Source organism: Myotis daubentonii, chromosome Y (assembly GCF_963259705.1).
Source record: "Myotis daubentonii chromosome Y, mMyoDau2.1, whole genome shotgun sequence".
Taxonomy (NCBI): Eukaryota; Metazoa; Chordata; class Mammalia; order Chiroptera; family Vespertilionidae; genus Myotis; species Myotis daubentonii.
Window position 1 is genome coordinate 11075469 of NC_081862.1, and position 24252 is coordinate 11099720.

Consider the following 24252-nt stretch of genomic DNA (forward strand, 5'->3'; position numbering starts at 1 on the left):
CATATTCCAAGGTTAACATTAAAGCCAATGAAAGCCAGTACGTTTTCTCTGCTGCAAAATTTGCCAAAGTAAAACGCCTTAGATGGTGATAACTGGCTTTGGAATCTCAAAATTGTTAAAAGTTAGATAGATATAACTAAAATGAAGGCTTTGTGGCAAAGCTTTTCAGTAATAATTATAAATAAATATATTGATGGTGAGGGTGCAGTCACTGAGGAGAGGCTGACTGCACTCTCTGTTGGAGGAAAGGACAAGTGGATCTTCTCCCTGTAAAAGCAGAGAACCTGGCAGAGCAACCTTATATCTAACCTCTGAAGAAAAAATGTGGTGGATTTAAAATTCAAATGCCTACAGGCCTTCTTCCCTTCTCCCCCTACTTCTTTGGCAACCTCATATGTGTAAACATACACTTCTAAAGTTTTGGTAACTTAAAAATTTGGAGTTGGTTACATTAAGGAATAAAACTTACTTAAATCTCTAAATGTTTTGAAATAACAAACTACTGAAATATTAATTTCAGTTTGCCTAGAATGAAAAAATAAAGGACAGATTTGAATGTATTGATTAAATAAGTCATTGCTAATTTTATTGGAAATATATCCTTAAAAATGTGAAGGTATTACTAATCTAAGAAATGCTAAGTATTTAACTTGCCACCTAAAGTTTAAGGCTTCCAAGAGCTAAAAGTTCAAATTAAATTGGGAGAAATTATATGGTTGTAATGATAAAATGCATAAAGTATAGAAATTCATTATCAAGAAAAATAGATAGAGAGAAAACGAAGATGGCGACATAGGTTAATGGCGGAGATTGCTGCCTCGAACAACCACTTCAAAAAACAACTAAAGACAGAACGGATATCATCCAGAACCACAGGAAGGCTGGCTGAGTGGAAATTCTACAACTAGGAGGAAAGAGAATATCATAGCCAGACTCAGAGGAGGCGCAGTGCTGAAGTGAAATACTCAGGTGTGGAGTGTGCGTGGAGCGGGCTGGCAGCGGAGGGCGTGGTTGTTGTTTTCAACCGGGAGGGATTTTCAGACTAGTTATTTTAAGGAAACAGGTCAGGGGAATCTCATCAACTTTTACATTAGTCTGCCAAATATTGTACAGCAGACAAAACAGATTATCAAGAAATGTCCCCCTTGCATATTATATCTGCTACAAGGGCCTCTAAATCCCAACTTGAAAAACAAAAGTGGGGGAATAGTGAAATCTCCTATAAGTAGATTACACAAAGAATTAATTACTTTTAATTTTTCCCTTGTAATGCTCATGGCAAGACACCTATGGAAAGACACTAGTGAAAGAGTAAGCTAAAGGAAAATGTTCTGTTTAAATGGAAAGATACTGAGTCTGGTTTATAGAAGGGTACCTTTATTAACCTTTGGTTGAGGATATACTTGTGTCTTTCCAGAAAACTTCTCCAATTCCTGCAACATGAATCTGAGAGAGGAACTGACCAGACTACTGCAAACAAAGATAGCAGTGGCCCCAAGCAAAACGCTGAGGAGTCAGAGGAAAACATCCAGAGATGGGGGATGGTGAAGAGGGCTTGCCATGCTAGCACTCATCAGCTGTGCATTGGTGCAGGTTGCCCATGACAAAGCCAAAAAAGGTCAGACATGCATTGTCATTTCTCACCATTTGTCCACCACCCAGAACTCAAACATCATTGCTGTCATGTCACAAGCTAACAGTGACTGGGAAAGGGATCCATAAAAATCTAATGGCTCCAAACGAAGCCTACTATGAATGAATTCCTTAAATACCTGACAATAATATTTAGAAGGACATGAAAGAACTCAATCTTTGTCATTGAATCTCCCTATATTTCCTTTTTAGAATAACCACTAGTGTCTTTCTTTCTTGTTCTTCTATGTTTGTTTCCAGTCTGAAGATGCAGAATGAAGTCCTAAAAGGATCTGAGCCCAGCTAATGGCATACACCTTTCTAAATTAATTAAGAAAGCAAAAAGGGGGAAATTTTGGTGGAAAGACCAACAGTAGTGAACATATCAATGAGAGAAGTCCCACAGAAGGCGAATGGACTTTGATATTCAGCATGGCTGAAAATCAGCATTTTATTACCCTGCTGTTCTCAAAATGGCTGAAAGCAACCTCCTACCATGATAATACTTTTATTGTTTACCAAACTCTACCATCGATATGCCTGTTTGTTTTGCTAAAGGACAAATGTGTATTCAAGTAAATAAAAGCTGATGGGTCCTGGGTTTCAGAGAGCCTCTTTACTTGAGAGAAATATCTTCACCTGGTTCCCCATGCCTTCTAAATTTGTAATTGTTTTCTAGTGTATTCATTTGAGTTCATCCATTTTTCCAGATCCGGAATCTTTGCTGCAAACGATTGCAGCAAGGAAGGTAGGGGAAGGTGGGGTTAGGGGGAGAGATCAACCAGAGTACTTATAGGCATGCATATAAGCCTGACTAATGGACACAGACACCAGTGGGGGTGTTGACATGAGTAGGAGGTAGGGGGGACAAATTGGGGATAACGGCACATATGTAATACCTTAATCAATAAAGAAAAAAAAAAAAAGCCCTAGCTGGTTAGGCACTGTGGATGGATTATTGGTCTCCAGACTGAAGGGTCCCAGGTGTGATTTCAGCCAAAGACACATACCTGGATTGTGGGCTTGGTCCCCAGTGTGAGGTGTGCAGGTGGCAGAGGATCAATGATTCTCACTCATCATTGATGTTGCTATCTCTCTCTCCCTCTCCCTTCTTCACTGAAATCAATAAAAAATATTTCAAAAAATAAAAAATGAAAGAGATGAATGAAATAGTGCCAGAGTAAAAAAAATATATTTTAGAATACAATAGAAGGAATCCTATTATTTTCAGATATTTAATAATTCCTACAACTTTTCTGATAAAATAGGTTTGCACTGTTTTGGTAATATTATATTTAATTTTTTTCTTAACATATTAATTTTTATTGCATGTAACACTATATTATAAAAGTCTAATATGCAAATTGTCCCTTCAAACAGGAGTTTGACGAGGAAATCAACCATGGGGTGGGACTGTGTAGCTGTTGTCCTGGCTGCACCCTTGAGCCAGCCTCACACTTTTCTGCCCACCCCCCCCCAACCCCTGCAATGATCGAGGACCCGCCAGCCAGTAAGCTTCCCACAGCCCCTTCCCCTAGCCTTCATCTTCCCCCATCTGATCCCCCACTCGATCGGGGTTGGGCCAGCCAGCCAAACACCTGCATCCCCTTCCCCTGGCCAACCCGGCGATTGGGGTGTGCAGGCCAGACACCACGCATGCACGAATTTGTACACTGGGTCTCCAGTATTATTATATTTAAAATAGTTTTTCTTGGAATATTAATGCTTATTGCATGTAAAATTATTACATTTAAAATAGTTTTTCTGGAAATATTAACAGTTATTGAATGTAGCATTATGATGCTAAAATCATTTTTCTTAAAATATTAAAAAAGTAAATATAAAAAAGAGGGACACTGTATCAACATGGATTAAAAGGAATGCATTCCTCACTCTGGTGTTATCTACTTATTACCTCACTCATTAGAAGCTGAAGAATTATTTCCTAACAATGAAATAATAAGATAGTGTTCAGTACAGATGCCCATCCACTACTCACTTTCCACTTGGCTTCCTGAAATTAAAGTGCAGCATTCCTTTTAAAACAGCTCATTACTCTAGTCCATGAGAGGCTGTACCATGTACCTTGACTTCCCATCTCAGTAGTGCTTTGCCATAGAACAGAATGGGCAGGTTTTTTGGGTGGAGGATCCCAACTTCTTGAAGATGGAGCCCTTTTCAGTGGAAGGAAACCCATCCATGGAGCCACTGCTGTGAAGATTGATTGTATGTCTACCATCCTCTCTGTTATAAATAACATCATTCTACTTGAGTAGGGTCAACATTTTTTAAATGGTCAAGTCTGGTTATTGTGTATAATTCTTTCCTAAAAAAGATCATGGTCATAAGCATGCTGGTTAGCCTAAAATGATTAAATACTATCTTTCCATGTCTTCAGTACAATGGTCAGAGTTATTGAAAATCAGTTTGGATAACCGAGAAAAAACTGAAGCAGCATTATATGTACTTGCCAAAAAACAAAACAAAACACACACACAAACACACACACACACATATCGGAATTTGAATGCAGAGAATCCAGATATAGTAAGTGAAAGAAGTTTAACATACAAGAAAAGAGTCTCAACTAGTCTTCAAATTAGTTTCATCTTAATAAAATCTTTTAAAACGTGTAATGTCATAGATAAAAATTAAAATATTCAGTCAAAACATAATGCATCACAAAAAAGTGTTATTTAACGAATGTTATCTTTTAATGCCTACAGTTCATTTATAAAATAATTCTTTGATCAGAATACTATACTCTATTTTAATAGTATTTAAAGAAAACATGTTGAATAATACATAATTAAAAATCACTGTTTTCCTTTTTATTTTATTTATTTATTTATTGATTGATTGATTGATTGATTGATTGATTTAATTGCTTAAAGTATTACAAAGGGTATTACGTATGTGTCCTTTTTTTTCCCACGGCCCTTGATAATCCCGGGGCCTCCCCCTACCCCCCAGTGTCTTATTTCCATTGGTTATGCTTATATGCATGCATACAAGTCCTTCGGATGATCTCTTCCCCCCCTACCTCCTGCCCCCCAACCCTCCCCGGCCTTCCCGGTGCAGTTTGACAATCTGTTTGAGGCAGCTCTGCCTCTTTATCTATTATTGTTTAAAAGTTTATAATGGTCTCTCTTATCCATGAATGAGTGAGATCATGTGGTATTTTACCTTCATTGACTGGCTTATTTCACTTAGCATAATGCTCTCCAGTTCCATCCATGCCATTGCGAATGGTAAGAGTTCCTTCTTTTTTTACAACAGCATAGTATTCCATCGTATAGATGTACCATGGTTTTCTAATCCATTCATCTAATGTTGGGCAGCTAGGCTGTTTTCAGATATTAGCTATGGTGAATTGTGCTGCTATGAACATAGGGGTGCATATATCCTTTCTGATTGGTGTTTATGGTTTCTTGGGATATATTCCTAGAAGAGGGATCACAGGGTCAAATGGGAGTTCCATTTTTCGTTTTTTGAGGAAACTCCATAGTGCCTTCCATAGTGGCTGCACCAGTCTCCATTCCCACCAGCAGTGCATGAGTGTTCCTTTTTCTCCACATCCTCCACAGCAGTTGTCGTTTGTGGATTTGTTGATGATAGCCATTCTGACAGGTGTGAGATGGTACCTCGTTGTTTTGATTTGTATCTCTCAGATGATTAGTGACTTTGAGCATGTTTTCATATGTCTCTTGGCTTTCTGAATGTCCTCTTTTGAAAGGTGTCTATTTAGGTACTTTGCCCAATTTTGATTGGATTGTTTATCTTCCTTTTGTTAAGTTGTATGAGTTATCTATAAATTTTGGAAATTAGGCCCTTATCAGATATGATATTGGCAAATGATTTCCCATGCAGTGGGTTTTCTCATTGTTTTGTTGATGGTTTCTTTTGCTGTGCAGAAGATTTTTATTTTGATGTAGTCCCATTTGTTCATTTTCTCTTTAGTTTCAAGTGCCATAGGAGCTGTATCAGTGAATAAATTGCTTCAAGGTATGTCTGAGATTTTGTTGCCTTTGGATTCCTCTAGAATTTTTATGGTTTCCTGTCATACATTTAAGTCCTTTATCCATTTTGGGTTTATTTTTGTGTATGGTGTAAGTTGGTGGTCTAGTTCATTTTCTTGCATATATCTGTCCAATTTTCCCAACACCATTTATTGAAGATACTATCTTGGCTCCATTGCATGTTCTTGCCTCCTTTGTCAAATATTAATTGAGCATATTGGTTTGGTCCAATTTCTGGGATCTCTATTCTATTCCATTGAACTATATGTCTGTTCTTGTGCCAGTACCAGGCAGTTTTGAGAACAGTGGCTTGGTAATACAGCTTGATATCTGGTATTGAGATCCCCCCTACTTTGTTTTTTCTCATGATTGCTGCAGCTATTCTAGGTCTTTTTTTATTCCAGATGAATTTTTGGAGAGTTCCTTCTAGGTCTGTGAAGGATGCCGTTGGTATTTTAATGGGAATTGCGTTGAATTTATAGATTATTTTGGGTAATATGGACATTTTAATGATGTTGATTCTACCAATCCATCAACACAGTATGTTCTTCCATCTGTTTATGTTTTCCTCTATCTCTTTTTTCAATGCCCTATAGTTTTCTGAGTAGAGGTCTTTTACCTCTTTAGTTAAGTTTATTCCTATGTAGCTTAATTTTTTTGGTGCGATGGTAAATGGGATTGTTTTTTCAGTTTCTCTTTCTGAAAGTTCACAATTGATGTATAGAAATGCCTCAGATTTCTTGGGGTTAATTTTGTATCCTGCTACATTGCCAAATTCATGTATTAAGTCTAGTAGTTTTTTGATGTAGACTCTAGGATTTTATATGTATAATATCATGTCATCTGCAAATAAGGACAGTTTTACTTCCTCTTTTCCAATTTGAAATCATTTTATTTCTTCTTCTTGTCTAATTGCAATACCTAATTATACGAGTACTATGTTGAACAGGAGTGGTGAGAGTGGGCATTCTTGTCTTGTTCCTGTTCTTAGGAGAAATAGTGTTAGTTTTGGTCCATTGAGTATGATGTTGGCTGTGGGCCTGTCATATATGGCTTTTATTATGTTGAGGTATGATCCTTCTACTCCCACCTTGCTGAGAGTTTTTATCAAAAATGGGTGTTGGATTTTGTCAAATGCTTTTTCTGCATCAATTGATATGACCATGTGGCTTTTTCTTTCAATTTGTTTATGTGATGTATCACGTTTATTGATTTTCGGATATTGTACCATCCTTGCATCCCTGGGATAAATCCTACTTGGTCATGTTGCATGATCTTTCTGATATACTGCTGGATCCAATTTGCTAAGATTTTGTTGAGGATTTTGGCATCTATGTTCATGAGGGATATTGGCCTGTAATTCTCTTTCATTGTGTTGTCTTTACCTGGTTTTGTATTAGTGTATTCCTGGCTTCATAGAATGAGCTTGGAAGTGTTCCTTCCTCTTGAATTTTTTGTAGTAGTCTGAGGAGGATAGGTTTTAGTTCTTCTTGAATGTTTGGTAAAACTCCCCTGTGAAGCTGTCTGGTTCTGGGCTTTTGTTTGCTGGAAGCTTTTTGATGACTGCTTCAATTTCTTCCATAGTTATTGGCCTATTGAGGTGTTTAGATTCTTCCTGATTGAGTTTTGGAATGATGTATTTTTCTAGGAATTTGTCCATTTCCTCCAGGTAATCTAGTTTGTTGGAGTAGAGCTGTCCATAGTATTTTTTAACGACCATTTATATTTCTGTGGTGTCTGTTGATATTTCGCCTCTATCATTTCTGATTTTGTTTATTTGGGTCTTCTCTCTTTGCTTCTTTGTGAGCCTGGCTAGAGGTTTGTCAATCTTGTTTATCCTTTCAAAGAACCAGCTCTTGGTTTCATTGATCTTCTCTATTGTTTTTTTTTGGTCTCAGTGTCATTTATTTCTGCTCTAATCTTTATTATCTCCTTCCTTCTTCTCACTCTTGGGTTTTCTTGTTGTTCTCTAATTCTTTAAGTTGTAGAGTTAGATGATTTACTACCATTTTTTCCTGTTCTTTGAGATAGGCCTGTAGAGCTATGTATTTCCCTCTCAGGACTGCTTTAATTGCATCCCATACTTTATGGATTATTGTGTTTTCATTGTCATTAGTTTCCGGGATGTTTTTAATTTCTTCTTTGATCTCATTGGTAACCAAATCAATAATTAATAACATGCTATTCAGCTTCCAAGTGTTTGAGTATTTTGGGTTTGTTTTTATTGTAGTTTATTTCTAATATTATGCCATCGTGGTCTGAGAAGATGCGTGGTATGATTTCAATGTTCTTGAATTTGGGGAGACTTTGTTTTTGACCCAATATGTTTTCTGTTTTTCAATCTGTCCCTTGAGCACTTGAGTAGAATGAATATTCCGTAGCTTTGGGGTGTAGTGTTCTGAAGATGTCAATTAAGTACATCTGATCTAGTGAGTCATTTAGGATTGCTGTTTCTTTGCTGATTGTTTGTCTAGAGGATTTATTCAGTGATGTCAGTGGTGTATTAAGGTCCCCTACTATGATTGTATTGTTGTTGATCTCTCCTTTGATATCTTCTAGTATTTTTTTTATGTATTTTGGTGCTCCTGCATTGGGTGCATATATGTTTACCAGGGTTATATCTTCTTGTTGTATTGATTCCTTTAGTATTATGAAGTGGCCTTCCTTATCTCTTGTTATGGCCTTCACTTTGAGGTCTATTTTGTCCGACATAAATATTGCTACCCCAGCTTTCTTTTCCTTTCCATTTGCCTGAAAGATATTTTCCCATTCGGTCACTTTCAGTCCGTGTGAGCCCCTTCTAATGAGGTGGGTCTCTTGTAGACAGCAAATGTATGGGTCTTGTTTTGCTATCCATTCAGTCACTCGATTTATTTTGATTGGAGCATTTAGTCCGTTTACGTTTAAAGTTATAATTGAAAGGTACTTGTTTGTAGCCATTTCTTTTTTTGTGTGGCTATTTTCTTTCTCAGCTTTGTATTTCTTCTTTTTACACTGGTCCCTTTAGCATTTCTTGCACTGCTGGCTTAGTGGTGATAAACTCCCTTAGCCTTTTTTTTTGTCTGTGAAGGTTCTTATTTCTCCTTCAATTTTGAATGATAGCCTTGCTGGATAGAGTATTCTTGGATTCAGTGCTTTCCTTTGCATCACTTTGTAAATTTTCATCCATTCTTTTCTGGCCTGATGTGTTTCTGTTGATAAATCATTTGATAATCTAATGGGAGATCCCTTGTATGTAACTTTCCGTCACTCTCTTGCAGCCTGTAAGATTCTCTCTTTGTTCTGAACATTTTCCATGGTAATTTTGATGTGTCTTGTTGTGGGTCTTTTCAGATTTATCTTGTTTGGGACTCTGGGCTTCTGTCACATTTTTCTTCCCCACCTCAGAGAAGTTTTCTGATATATTATCTTCAAATAGGTTTTCAAACCCTTGTTCATCTTTCTGTTGTTCTGGTACCCCTATTATTCGAATGTTCTTTTGTTTTATGTTGTCCCAACTCTCCCTTAGCCTCTCTTCCTGTGTTTTAATTTTTTTCTCCAATTGCAGTACAGTTTGGATGTGTTTTGCTTCCTAGTCTTCTAACTCAAGAATTTGGTCCTCAGCTTCTCCTAGTCTACTCTTGATACTTTCAATGGTGTTTTTTATTGCAGTTCTATCGCTCTTCATTTCTTCTTGGTTCTTACATGATTTATTGATTTTTTCATCTCTTTCTTCTTGCTTCTTGCATAGGTAGTTGATTTTTTATCTGTTTCTTCTTGCTTCTCTCATAAGTTGTTGATTTTTTCCTTCATCTGGTTTATGTACTCTAGGACCATTATTCTGAATTTCTGTCATGTTGCATGCCTCTGTATCACTTAGCTGCTTTTCTGGTGAGTCCTACTTTTCTTTCCTTTGGGGGTTTCTTTGTCTACCCATGTTTGATCTCATTGTCATATCTAGATGTTGAGTCATTCAGTGGCTGCTCCCTGGGTGGCAGTGGCTCCTGGGCTGTGGTTGCTCCTCCGGTGCTTGCAGTAGCAGCTGCTCCTCAGTTGGCAGCAGCTCCTCTGGTGGGTGCTGTTCACAGCTGTGGTGGCTCTTCTGGCTGGTGGGGGGAGGCTTCAACTACAGTTTCTGTTCCTCAGACATCGGTGTGGTGCTCAGGAGGCTGCTGTTGCTTGCATGTGCTGCATTGATTTAAAGGCACAAAATACAACACAACAAGGCACCACATACCAGGCACTGAACACAAATATATTCATGATATTAATAACCCCAAATAAAGGTGACCACCCATATTAAGAGAATTAGGCTATAAGGAAGAAAGAAGAGGAATAGAGAAAAAAGAAAAGAAAAGAAAAGTAGGAGAGAAAAAAAAAGGAGTGCAAAAATGAAATTGGGAAAAAGGGCAGCGGGAAAGAGAAAAAAAAGAGCAAAAAGAGAGAATGAAGTAGAAGATGGGAAGATACTATTTGTATCGAGAAAATTCCGATAGAACCACCACTAATCCCAACAAATTGCAGCAACAGCTCCCTGGAAATGAATTCAAACTAGAAACAACTAATAATATCAAGAGACACAAGGGAAAAAAGAAGCACAAAAATAACCTGGGGTGTGGAGGAGGATGGAGGAAGGAGAAAAACCAGCAGAAAAAAATAAAAAGAAAAAGCAAAACAACCGCACAACCAGTCCTAAAACAAACACACACACCGACACAAAAAAAAACAAACAAAACAAAACAAAAAAAACCCCAATATACTCAACAATCAAGCAAACAGCAACAAAACAATAGAAAGATAAAAGAAGAGAAAAAAAATTGGATAGTAAAGAAAGATAAGAGATATGTGTATAAGGATTTAGAGCAGTGGATTGGAAATAGGATAAATAAGTAGGGTGAAATTTTGAAAGGAGTTAAACAGAAGGAATACGTAAAAACTAAAGCAGGAATAGGGTAAGAGAAACAGGAAAACAAAAGGGGAAAAGTGAGGGATAGGGTTTTGGCATAGAGGTAAAATTGAGGTAGGGAAAATTCATGCTAAAGAAATGATAAAAATAGAATGGAGAACACTAATCCCAAAATAAAATAAAGAGAAAATAAAATGACACTTTAAAAAATGGTAAAATGGTAGCAGTAATAATATTGGTTAAAAATAAAAATGTAGTAATAAAAAGGGTAAAATCAGGTGATGGAAAAAGAAGAAGAAAGAAAAATTAGTTAAAACGTGAAAAAAGGAAAAAAAATTGCAGTAGTGAAGGTCCTTCGGTTCTTCTACTTTTCAGTCTGGCTTGCCTTAGTCCTGCCAGGTATTCAGGAGAGTGTTGAATTTCCCTGCGATACACTGTTCCTCCGTGTTGTAAACCACAATCCTGATTTTAAAGCAGGCCATATTTGTGTCCCAGACTGCCTTCATTTGTATTTAGCTAAGAGTCAGTTTGTGGCTCAGCCTCTGGGTGGCAGTGTTTTTGGGTTGGCCTCTGAGGCTATACGGCTTCCCTATCCAGTAGCAAGGGTTTATTTTCTCTATTGCAGTTAAAACTGGTTTGGGGAGGTCAACTGTCCAGAGCTGGTTCTTTAATTGTTACCCTTCTCTGTGTTTTTGCTGGGCTTGAAAATCCCTCTATAGGCCAGACACTGTTAACTCCTAGGGACTAATCAGATTTTTTTAATCCTTCATCTCCTTCAGGATGGAATCTGGGTGTGGCTATGCTCCTTGCCTGAGGGCTAGGTGGAGGAGTCCCACCCTTCGGAGAGAATGGCTGCCCCAATCCTGGGACCAGGGGTGTCTCAGCACTCAATTCGCTGGCACCTCTCCCGGCGCCCCCTCTCTCCTCAGCCTCTCCCCAGATTCCACTCATCCGCACCTTCTCCCTCTCTTCAGCACAGGTGAGTGTCTGTATCTGAAATGTCTTATGAACAGGATTCAGTGAAAACAAACATGCAAACAAACAAATGCCGGCATGGAAATGGGGAAGGCTGAGTTTCTGGAAGCTCTTCTCTTACCGGCACTGCATGGTCTGGTCAGCTCTTCAGGCTGCCCCCTTTAGACTCAGTCCTCCGTGATCACAGAACCAAGATCTCAAGTCCCCAGGCGCCAGGAATCCCGAGGATCTCCTTTCCCCAGTCAGGGGCTATGTCTGTCCCAAGGGACGCAGCTGTCTGCCACACGGTCTCCCTCTGACCCTCTGGGCTCAGAGGTCTGGCAAACTTTCCTGCCCAGATCCCTGTTTTTTTTTTTTTTGTTTTTGTTTTTTTTTTACCTTTCCAGGGGAGTTCTGCCCTTCCTGGCTGCAAACCATCTCACCAGCTGAGTAATTTAGCCATTTCGGGGTGGGTGTTATTAGTTTCAGCTGTTTACTCCATTTGCTCCTCTATTTATTTTTAAATCTTTACTGTTGAAGTATTACATATGTTCTCTTTTTACCTCCATTGACCACTTCTAATCCCCCAACTCCCACTCCCAGTCTTTCACCACCACATTATCAGTGTCCATGATATATATATATATATATATATATATATATATATATATATATATATATATATATATATATATCTATATATATGTGTGTGTGTGTGTGTGTGTGTGTGTGTGTGTGTGTGTGTGTGTGTGTCCTATCTAATAAAAGAGAAACATGGTAATTAGCCATACGTCCACTACCCTACCCATTGGCCATCAGGGAGATATGCAAATTAACTGCCAGAAAAGATGGCAGCTGGCAGCCAGGCAGCTTGAAGTTAACATGAGGCTTGCTTGTTTCAGTGATGGGGGACTCCAACATTCCCCGCCTGCCACTGCCGGCCTCTGAACTTGCAGTTTGAAACATTATAACAAATATAGAAGCTAAACAAAACCCCAGAAACCTGCTTTCAGCTTGCCGGGATCTCAGAGCTGGAGTTGATACAGTGTTTCGATTATAGAACCCAAACAAACTAGATACCTGCTTTCAGCAGCAGAGGGCTCAGAGCTGGAGCCAGAGCTAAAGCTGGCCCATAATTAAAAAAGAAAAGAAAAGAAGGAGCAGTTGGGAACTTCAGTCACCTGCCAGCCTGAAAACAGCCATCAGGCCCTCACCCAGACTGGCCAGGAACCCCAGTGGGGACCCCCACCCTGAAGGGTGTGTGACCAGCTTCAAACAGCCATCATCCCCTCACCCAGGCTGGCTAGGCATCCCAGTGAGGACCCCCACCCTGAAGGGTGTGTGACCAGCTTCAAACAGCCATCATCCCCTCATCCAGGCTGGCCAGGCACCCCAGGAGGGACCCCCACCCTGATCCAGGACACCCTTCAGGGCAAACCAGCCGCCCCCCACCCATGTACAAGGCCTCTATCCTATATAGTAAAATGGTGATATGCCTCCCAGCACTGGGATCAGCGGAGTCGCAAGGCATCCCGGCACCCAGATCAGAATGAAGGGGGCAGCGCCAAAACACCCTGATCACCCTGCAGCTCTGTGTGTGACAAGGGGTGGGACCACAACCTCCCTATCTGCCCTGCTCTGTTCAGGACAGGGCAAGGCACCCCAACCCCCGGATCAGCCCTGCTCTGTGCCTGATAGGGGGGAGCTCCCCAACCCCCTGATTGCCCTGCGGCTCTGTGTGTGACAGGCTGTGGCGCCATAACCCCCCCACCCCCATGGGCCCTGCTCTGTGTGTGACAGGGTAGAGCCATAACCTCCCCATCGGCCCTGCCCTGAGTGTGACAGGGTGTGGCGCCCCAACCCCCTGATCCGCCCTGCTCTGTTTGTGACAAAGTCAGTGCCCCAATTCCCCTATCGGCCCTACACTGTGAGTGACGGGGGAAGCTCCCCAATTCCCTGATTGGCCCTGCTCTGTGTGTGACAGGGGGGAGCTCCCCAACCCCCTGATGGGCCCTGCTCTGTGCGTGACAGGGTACGGAGCCCCAACCCCCCATATAGGCCCTTCTCTGTGAGTGACAGGGGGCAACGCCCCAACCCCCTGATTGGCCCTACTTTGTAGGTGACAGGGGGTAGCGCCGCAACCTCCCCATCGACCCTGCCTTGAGTGTGATGGGGCAGTGCCCAAACCCCCCAGTCGGCCCTACCCTGAGCGTGACTGAGGGTGGCATCGCAACCTCACAATCCACCCTGCTCTGTGCATGATAGGTGGTGGTGCCCCAACTCCCCAATCAGCCCTGCTCTGAGCCCGACCAGGGGCTGCACCTAGGGATTGGGCCTGCCCTCTGCCACCAGGGAGCAGACCTAAGCCAGCAGGTCGTTTTCTCCTGAGGGGTCCCAGACTTCGAGAGGGCACAGGCCGGGCTGAGGGACGACCCTCCCCCACCGAGTGCACAAATTTTTTTTGCACCAGGCCTCTAGTATATATATATATCCTATATAATAAAAGGGTAATATGCAAGTTGACCCTAACAGCAAAACGACTGGGAATGAGTTGTCACTATGACACACATTGAGCACCAGGGGACAGACACTCAATGCAGGAGCTGCCCCCTGGTGGTCAGTGCGCTTCCACAGGGGGAGCTCTGCTCAGCCACAAGCCAGGCTGATGGTTTCCAGCACAGCGGTGGTGGCGGTGGCCTCTCCCGCCTCCTCAGCAGCACTAAGGGTGTCCCACTGCAGCTTAAGCCTGCTCCCTGCTGGCAGTTGGACATCCCCCGAGGGCTCCCAGGCTGCCAGAGGGATGTCTGACTGCCAGCTTAGGCCTGACACCCCTGGGAGCGGGTCTAAGCCAGCAGGTGGACATCCCTGATGGGTCCCAGACTATGTGAGGGCACAGGGCGGGCTGAGAGACCCCCCAAAGTGCACAAAATTTTGTGCACTGGGCCTCTAGTATATATATAATTTTCTTTGGTAGGCCCTCCACCGCCACTCCCCTCCCCAACACACCTCACCTTCCCGCTGAGGTTTAACAGTCTGCTCCATGCTTCTCTGTCTTTAGATTTAATTTGTTCATCAGTTTACTCTGTTCATTAGATTCCACATATGAGTGAGATCATGTGATATTTATCTTGCTCTGACTGGCTTATTTCACTTATCATAATGCTCTCCAGGTCCATCTATGCTGTTACAAATGGTAAGAGTTCTTTTATTTTTACAACTGTGTAGTACTCTATTGTGTAGATGTACCACAACTTTTTTATTCACTCATTTACTGATGGACACTTGGGCTATTTCCCAAACTTAGCTATGGTAATTTGTGCTGCAATGAGCATAGGGGTCCATATATTCTTTCTGATTTGTGTTTTTGATTTCTTAGGCTATATTCCTAGAAGTGGCATCACTGGGTCAAACAGGAGTTCTCAAGTCAGCTTGGGTTTAAGTGATCTACCTAGTCAGGAAATGTGTTTTGAGGCATGATGAATAGGCATATAATAACTGAAACTTGCCATGTCTCTTACTGTTTCTGTGTTTAGATCATGATGGAGCCAAACTAAGGCTCTTGTTTCAAGTAAAGTGTGGAAGGATACCCTCTTGATTTCAACACATGTTCTTCTGAGGAAACCTTGATAATGGTGTCCTACATGAAATATATTAGGCCATTCAATTATAAGGCCAGAACCATTATAAGGACAAGACATAATTTTTAGTTGAATGAAAATTCAAAACAGCACATAAATACATAAAGATATATTTTGTGCTTCCAAAAATCATATACTTGTTGAGGAAATATGGAGACCAAATAACTACATCTTAATCAACAGAATGTAAGTATTTTGTCAACAGGCTGAAAAGTGATCAATGTGGGTTTAGATGGTGTGTTTTTAATAAAAACAAGGGTAGAATGGCACACTTGGGTCAGGCATTGCAAGTTGCCAAATCAGAGCATGCACATAGTTGTGAAAAATAAGGTTAAAGTGACTCATTCATATTAGTAAAGTGATGTTTTAAAGTTTAACATAAAGACCCTCACATGAAAATTATTTTGGAAAATTGGAAGTATTGAGAGCATCAGTGGGGTTAAGAAGAATATGTCTCTGCACTTGAATATAGATAAGCAGCCTGCCTATTTCAATTTTGGATGAGCGAGTGAGCAAAGAAAATTAGTGAAAGGCTCATTTATGGGCATTAGGTTTAAGAGTTCGCACTGGAACATAGTAATACTTATGGGAGATGTAATATTCCTCATATTTCCAAGGAGGTTTGGTGCTCTTCATGTGAGCCCTGAAACAGTACAGCTAAAGGTCAGTAAAATCTAAGCTGATACATTTAAATTAGTCAGCATTAGGAGAGAGCCATGTTAAACCAGTGATAAATTACAAATATGTGTGATCAATTTGGCATGTACTGGCCCAATAAAATATTACTATGCATAGATGATATCTTGTCAGTATTAGAATATATATATCCAAGTGCACGACAAGAGCATGCGACTTTTCCTCAGTCCAAACTATAGTTGAAAGTATAGTAGATGGCGGCTGGCAGGACCAAGGTGAGGGATAGGAAGTGAGTGAGTGAGGGGATGAATGGAGAGTGTGTGGATGTGTGTTGCATATGAGTGAGTGAGGGACAGTTAAATCCGGCAGGAGCAAGCAGACACTGACAGACCAGGCTCTTTGGGACATGGAGAGACTACTATGCTGTAGTCTTCCCGGGACTCCTGGACCAGGGCATGAAGCCATGCCATCTTAAAGGGGAGAGTGGCCTCTTCTAGGAACTCAGCAACACCACCACCCAGACAGGCCTTGGACACTACCCCTGAGCCGCCAGCCAATCCAGCAAAAATCCTGCAGCCATACCCACAGACTCTGGGACTCTGCGCCGCTGGCAACAGTAAGTGCAAACTCCCTCTCCCCAGCAGCAGACCTCCAACATTGCCAGAGCTCACATTTGCGCGCCTCTACAGCATGCAGGTCTCTGAGGCACACCACTCCATAGACTCCACTTAGGAGTCACTGGGAGACTAAGCTGGGCCTGATTTTGTAAAAACACAGGCTCACTGCCACCCAGTAGAAATTCTGAATTTCCTCTGCCTAAATGACTGCCCCCACACACCCAGCTGCGCAACTTAAGCACCCCGGCCCCTCAGCAGCAGGGCCCCACAGAGTGCATCAGAGCTCAACACCAGGAACTGCGCCTGTGAACCGCACCACTACAGTTGCTCACTCACCCTCAGCCCAACTATACACAGGGCACTTTGGGGAAGCCATGCTGAGCCTCTTCTGGGTCTGATCTTGGACTAATAGGGACGGACTCCTCTGGGCAGTAGAAATTCGGAATTCACCCATCCTGGATACCTGCCCAAAGCGTGCCAGGGCCCTTCAGAGTGCTTCAGTGCGCCTGCACTAGTGAACTCACTGCAGGTGCTCCTGTGTGCTACTACAGGGAACGCGAGCCTATCCACCACAAGTGCACCAGCAAAATCTGAGTTTCCCCACCCCACAGCTGCAGAACTCTGGACACTACAGGTGCATGTTTTTCCAGTGTGCAGGTCTCCCAAGACCACCGCTCCATAGGCAGCCCTGGAGGCCCACTGCGAGCCCACTTAAACAAACAGGGGTGCACTTCTGGGCTGTGGAAATGCTGGTTTCCCTATTCTGGGATACCTGCCCACAAACACTGCAATCCAGTGGCTTCAGTGTCAGGCCCTTCAGAGTGTGTCAGTACACCCTGCTGGCAAACACACCACAGGTGCCTCTGTGAGCTGCTGCTGGAATTGCATGTATCCAATCACGGAGGCAGCAGAAAAAGCTGAGTCTACCCACCCCACAACGACAGAACCCTGGACACCACAGTCATGCTTTGCCAGAATGCAGGCTTTCTGAGCCCCACCACCCCAACGGACGGTTCCTGGGTGCCACTGTGAGTCCCTGCGGGGCACATGTGATTTCAACCAAGGGCATAAGACAGCAAAAATTGGAACACCCCCTCCACAGCTGCTGACTTCCAGACACCTCAGTTGTGCCTTTCCAGCTCACAGGACTACATGAAGAGAACTCAAATAGCCCAAGTAGGGAGCTACACTAAACTACCAAACCCAGGAGACCTGAGAGGTCACTCCAGTAGCACCACACCCTAAAGAAACTGGGAAGCAAAGCAATCGGAACTACAATTAAAACATTACAGAAAAACATGGGAAGACAAAAAAGCAACCCACCAAGAAAGAAAAAGAGGAGTCACCAGAAAGGGAGTTAAATGAAATTGAGGCTACTAACTTATCAGAGAAAGAATTCAGAGTAATGGTTATAAGGATGCTCAAACAGCTGGATGACAAATACACACAACTCAATGAGAATTATAAGGACCTGAATGAGAATGTCACCAAGATGAAAAGGAACCCAGAGGAAATGAAAAATAACATAGATGCTATAAAGAACACAATGGAAGGCTTAAACAGCACACTAGAAGAGGCTGAGGACCGCATCAGCAAATTAGAAGACAAGGTAGGAAAAAACACACAAACACAGGAGCAACTGGGAAAAAAACTTAAAAAGGAAGAGGAGAGCCTAAGGGAGCTTTGGGAAAATGCAAAATGAAACAACATTCGCTTAATAGGGATACCAGAAGGAGAGGAGGAGAAACAAGGAATAGAAAACCTGTTTGTACAAATAATGACAGAAAACTTCCCTGATACTACCAAGAAAAAAACTACACAAGCCTAAGAAGCACATATAGTGCCAAACAAGAAGAACCCCAAAAGACCAACACCAAGACACATCATAATTAAGTTGGCAAACACCAAGGACAAAGTAAGAATCTTATAGGCTGCCAGGGAGAGACAGAAAGTAACCTACAAAGGGGAAACCAAGATGGCGGCATAGATAAATACCGGAGTTAGCTTCCTCGAACAACCACTTCAAAAATACAACTAAAAGATGGAACAGACATCGCCCAGAACCACAGGAAGACTGGCTGAGGGGAAATTCTTCAACTAGGAGGAAAGAGAACAGCATACGAGACTTAGAGGAGGCGTAGTGCGGAAAATACAAAGGTGCAGAGGTACGTGCGGAACGGGCTGGTAGCTGAGGGCTTGGTTGTCCTTTTCAATCAGGAGGGAGTCTCAGATTCTGAGCTCCAGTTCTGGGCGAGTCTCTAGGGACACAGACTCAAATGGGAGAAGCAAGAGGGACTGTCTGGCATCAGTCGGAATGCGAGGACAGCTTTGTCTCCAAGGTTTGCAGCCGTGGCTGGGACTCTGAGAGGCAGAGCCTCTAGGGATGGGACTGAGAGCAGCCATAACTGCTCCCTCCACCCATTGTGTTGTTCCCGTTCGACTCACCCCGCCCAAGCCCTGTGCAGAGCCATTTGCCAGATAGCCTCAGGCAAAGGCTAGATTAGCACCTCCCTAGAGGACAGAAGTTTTCCCACTGCAGACACAGTTGATTCTCACAGCGAGTTGGCCTGGAAGTCAAACCCCCCTAGTATTAACTACAACAATCAAGGCTTAACTACAACAAGACTGTGCACAAAGACCACTAGGGGGTGCACCAAGAAAGCATAAGAAATGCGGAGCAAAGAAACAGGTCAAAACTGTCAATGGAGGATACTGAGTTTAGAACCACACTTTTAAGGTCTCTCAAGAAATGTCTAGAAGCCGCCGATAAAGTTATTGAGATCTACAAGAAATCTAATGAGACCCTCGATGTTATGATAAAGAACCAAATAGAAATTAAGCATACACGGACTGAAATAACAATATTATACAGACTCCCAAAAGCAGACCAGAGGAGCGCAAGAATGAAGGCAAAGATTTGAAATGTGAAGAAGCAAAAAACACCCAACCAGAAAAGCAAAATGAAAAAAGAATCCGAAAATACGAAGATAGTGTAAGGACCCTCTGGGACAGCTTCAAGCGTACCAACATCAGAATTATAGGGGTGCCAGAAGATGAGAGAGAGCAAGAGATTGAAAACCTATTTGAAGAAATAATGACAGAAAACTTCCCCTACCTGGTGAAAGAAATAGACTTACAAGTCCAGGAAGCTCAGAGAACCCCAAACAAAGGGAATCCAAAGAGGACCACACCAAGACACATCATAATTAAAATGCCAAGAGCAAAAGACAAAGAGAGAATCTTAAAAGCAGCAAGAGAAAGAAACTCAGTTACCTACAAGGGAATACCCATACGACTGTCAGCTGATTTCTCAACAGAAACTTTGCAGGCCAGAAGGGAGTGGCAAGAAATATTCAAAGTGATGAATGCCAAGAACCGACAACCAAGATTATTTTATCCAGCAAAGCTATCATTCAGAATTGAAGGTCAGATAAAGAGCTTCACAGATAAGGAAAAGCTAAAGGAGTTCATCACCACCAAACCTGTATTATATGAAATGCTGAAAGGTATCCTTTAAGAAGAGGAAGAAGAAGAAAAAGGTAAAGATATTAATTATGAACAACAAATATGCATCTATCAACAAGTGAATCCAAGAATCAAGTGAATAAATAATCTGATGAACAGAATGAACTGGTGATTATAATAGAATCAGGGACATAGAAAGGGAATGGACTCACTATTGTTGGTGGAGAAAGGGGTGTGGGAGATGCGGGAAGAGACTGGACAAAAATTGTTCACCTATGGATGAGGACAGTGGGGGGTAAGAGCAGAGGGTGGGGTGAGAACTGGGTGGAGGGGAGCTATGGGGAGAAAAAAAAAGGAACAAATGTAATAATCTGAACAATAAAGGTTTAATAAAATTAAAAAAAAAGAAAGTAACCTACAAGAAATCTCCTATTAGAATATCAGCTGACTTCTCAACAGAAACACACCAGGCAAGAAGGGAATGGAATGAAATATACAAAATGATGCAAAGCAAGGGAATGAATCCAAGAATGCTATACCCAGCAAGGCTATCATTCAAAATTGAAGGTGGAATCAGGGGCTTCACAGACAAAAAAGGACTAAGAGAGTTTATTACCACCAAACCAGCAATGCAAAAATGCTAAAGGGACTGCTGTAAAAAGAAGCAGAAAGACAAGAAGAAAAAAAAATTAAGAATAAAAATGACCACCAACAAGTACTTTTCAATAATAACATTAAATGTAAAGGGATTAAATTTTCCAATCAAAAGACACAGGGTAACTGAATGGATAAGAAAACATGACCCATATATTGGCTGTCTGCAAGAAACCCACCTCAGAACAAGGGATTCACACAGACTGAGAGTGAAAAGATGGAAAAAAAATCTTTCGGGCAAATGGAAATGAGAAAAAAAGCTGGGGTTGTGATACTTATATCTGACAAAATAGACCTCAAAGTAAAGGCCATAACAAGAGATAAGGAAGGCCACTACATAATACTAAAGGGAGCAATTCAACAAGAAGATATAACTCTGGTAAACATATATGCACCCAATACAAGAGCACCCAAATACATAAAACCACTTCTGGAAGAGATCAAGGCAGAGATCAATAGCAATACAGTCATAATAAGGGACTTTAATACCCCACTGACACCACTGGATAAATCCTCTAAACAAAAAATCAGGAAAGAAACAGCAATCCTAAATGACTCAATAGATCAGATGGACTTAATTGATATCTTAAGAATATTTCACCCCAAAGCCACAGAATATACATTCTTCTCCAGTGCACATGGGGATATTTTCAAAGATAGACCATATATTAGGACACAGACAAAGTCTCTTCAAATTCAAAACAATAGAAATCGTAACAAGCATCTTCTCAGATCACAATGGCATAAAATTAGAAATCAACTACAATAAAAACATTGAAAAAAAATCAAACACTTGTAGGCTAAATAGCATGCTATTAAGCAATGACTGTGTTACCAGAGAGATCAAAGAATAAATAAAAAGCATCCTGTAAACAAATGACAATGAAAACACAACAATCCAAAATCTATGGGACACAATGAAAGCAGTCCTGAGAGGGAAGTTCATAGCTCTACAGGCCTACCTCAAAAAACAAGAAAAACTGGCAATAAATGATCTAACACCACAACTCAAAGAGTTAGAAACAGACCAACAAGAAAAGCCCACAGTATCCAGAAGGAAGGAGATAATAAAGATAAAGACCAAAAAAAAAAAAAATACAAAAGATCAATGAAACCAAGAGCTGGTTCTTTGAAAGGATTAACAAGATAGATGAACCTCTTGCCAGGCTCACCAAGAAACAAAGAGAGAGGACCCAAAAAAAACAAAATCACAAATGAAAGAGGTGAAGTAACAACTGACCCTACTGATATACAAAGGATTGTCAAAAAATACTATGAACAACCCTACTCCAACAAACTGGACAACCTCAATGAAATGGACACATTCCTAGAAAAATACAAGCTTCCAAAACTCAACCAACCAGGAAGAGTCAAAAAACCTGAATAGGTTAATAACTATGGATGAAAATGAAACAGTAATCAAAAAGCTTCCAGCAAACAAAATCCCTGGACCAGATGGCTTCACAGGGGAGTTTTACTGAACATTCAAGAACTAAAGAACTAAAACCAATCCTTCTCAGACTATTCCAAAAAATTCCAGAGGAAGGCACACTTCCAAGCTCATTCTACAAAGCCAGCATTATCCTAATACCCAAACCAGATAAAGAGACCACAAAGAAAGAGAATTATAGGCCAATATCCCTGAAGAACATGGATGCTAATATCCTCAACAAAATTCTAGCAAACTGGATCCAGCATTACATTAGAAAGATCATACACCATGACCAGGTGGGATTTAATCCAGGAATGCAAGCCTGGTACAATATCCACAAATCAACAAATGTGATACATCACATAAACAAGAGAGACAAAAATCACACAATCATATCAATTGATGCAGAAAAGGCATTTGACAAAGTCCAACAACTTTTTTTGATAAAAATGCTCAGCAAAGTGGGAATAGATGGATAATACCTCAACATAATAAAAGCCTTATGTGAAAAACCTACAGGCAACATTATACTCTATGGGCAAAAAAGAAAACCATTTCCTTTAAGAACCGGAAAAAGGCAGGGATGCCCACTTTCACCACTCCTGTTCGACATAGTACTGGAAGTGCTAGCCAACGCGGTAAGACAAGAAGAAGAAATAAAAAGCATCAAGATTGGAAAAGAAGTAAAATTGGCATTATTCGCAGATGACATGATACTGTACTTAGAACACCCTAAAGACTCCATCAAAAAATTATTAGACATAATAAATGAATTTGGCAATGTAGCAGGATACAAAATTAATGCCAAGAAATCTATGGCATTTTTATATGCCAACAGTGAACTTACAGAAATAGAAATTAAAAAAAAAATCCCATTTACCATCACACCAAAAAAATTAAGATACCTAGGAATAAACTTAACCAAAGTGCTAAAAGACCTCTACCCAGAAAACTACAGGACATTGAAAAAAGAGATAGAGGAAGACATAAACAGATGGAAGAACATACCGTATTCATGGATGGGTAGAATCAACATCATCAAAATGTTCATACTACCCAAAGCAATGTATAGATCCAATGCAGTCCCCATTAAAATATCAAGAGCATATTTCACAGATCAAGAAAGAACGCTCCAAAAATTCATCTGGGGAAAAAAACCACAACCCGAATACCTGCTGCGATCCTGAGGAAGAAGAACAAAGGAGGAGGAATCTCAATACCAGATATCAAGCTGTATTACCAAGCCACTGTTCTCAAAACTGCCTGGTACTGGCACAAGAACATATATATATAGACCAATGGAACAGAATAGAGAACCCAGAAATTGACCGAAATCACTATGTTCAACTAATATTTGACAAAGGAAGCAAGAACATACAATGGAGTCAACACAGTATCTTTAACAAATGGTGCTGGGAAATGTGGTCAAACACATGCAAAAAAATGAAACTAGACCACTAACTTACACCATACACAAAAAATAAACTCAAAATGGATAAAGTACTTAAACTTAAGACAAGAAACCATAAGGTTATTAGAGGAATCCACAGGTAGAAAAATCTCAGATATATGCCGAAGGAATTTCTTCACTGACACAGATCCTAGGGCAATGAATACTAAATGGAAAATAAACAAGTGGGACTATATTAAAATAAAAAGCTTCTGCACAGCAAAATAAACCATCAACAAAACTACAAGAAAACCCACTGCATGGGAGAACATATTTGCCAATGATATCTCTGATTAAGCTTTAATCTCCAACATTTATAGGGAACTCATACAACTTAACAAAAGGAATATAACCCAATCAAAAAATGGGCAATGGACCTAAATAGACACTTTTTGAAAGAGGACATACATAAGTGTAAGAGACATATGAGAACATGCTCAAAGTCACTAATCATCCAAGAGACACAAATCAAAACGAAAATGAGGTGCCATCTCACACCTGTCAGACTGGCTATCATCAACAAATCAACAAATGACAAGTTCTGGAGAGGATGTGGAGAAAGAGGAACCCTTGTTCACTGCTGGTTGGAATGCAAACTGGTGCAGCCACTGTGGAGAACAGTATGGAGTTTCCTCAAAAAACTAAAAATGGAACTTCCATTTGACCCAGTGATCCCACTTCTATGAATATATCCCAAGAAACCAGAAACACCAATCAGAAAGGATATATGCATCCCTATGTTCATAGCAGCACAATTTACAATAGCCAAGATTTGGAATCAGCCTAAGTGCCCATCAGCAGATGAATGGATTAAAAAACTTTGGTACATCTACACAATGGAATACTATGCTGCTGTAAAAAGGAAGGAAC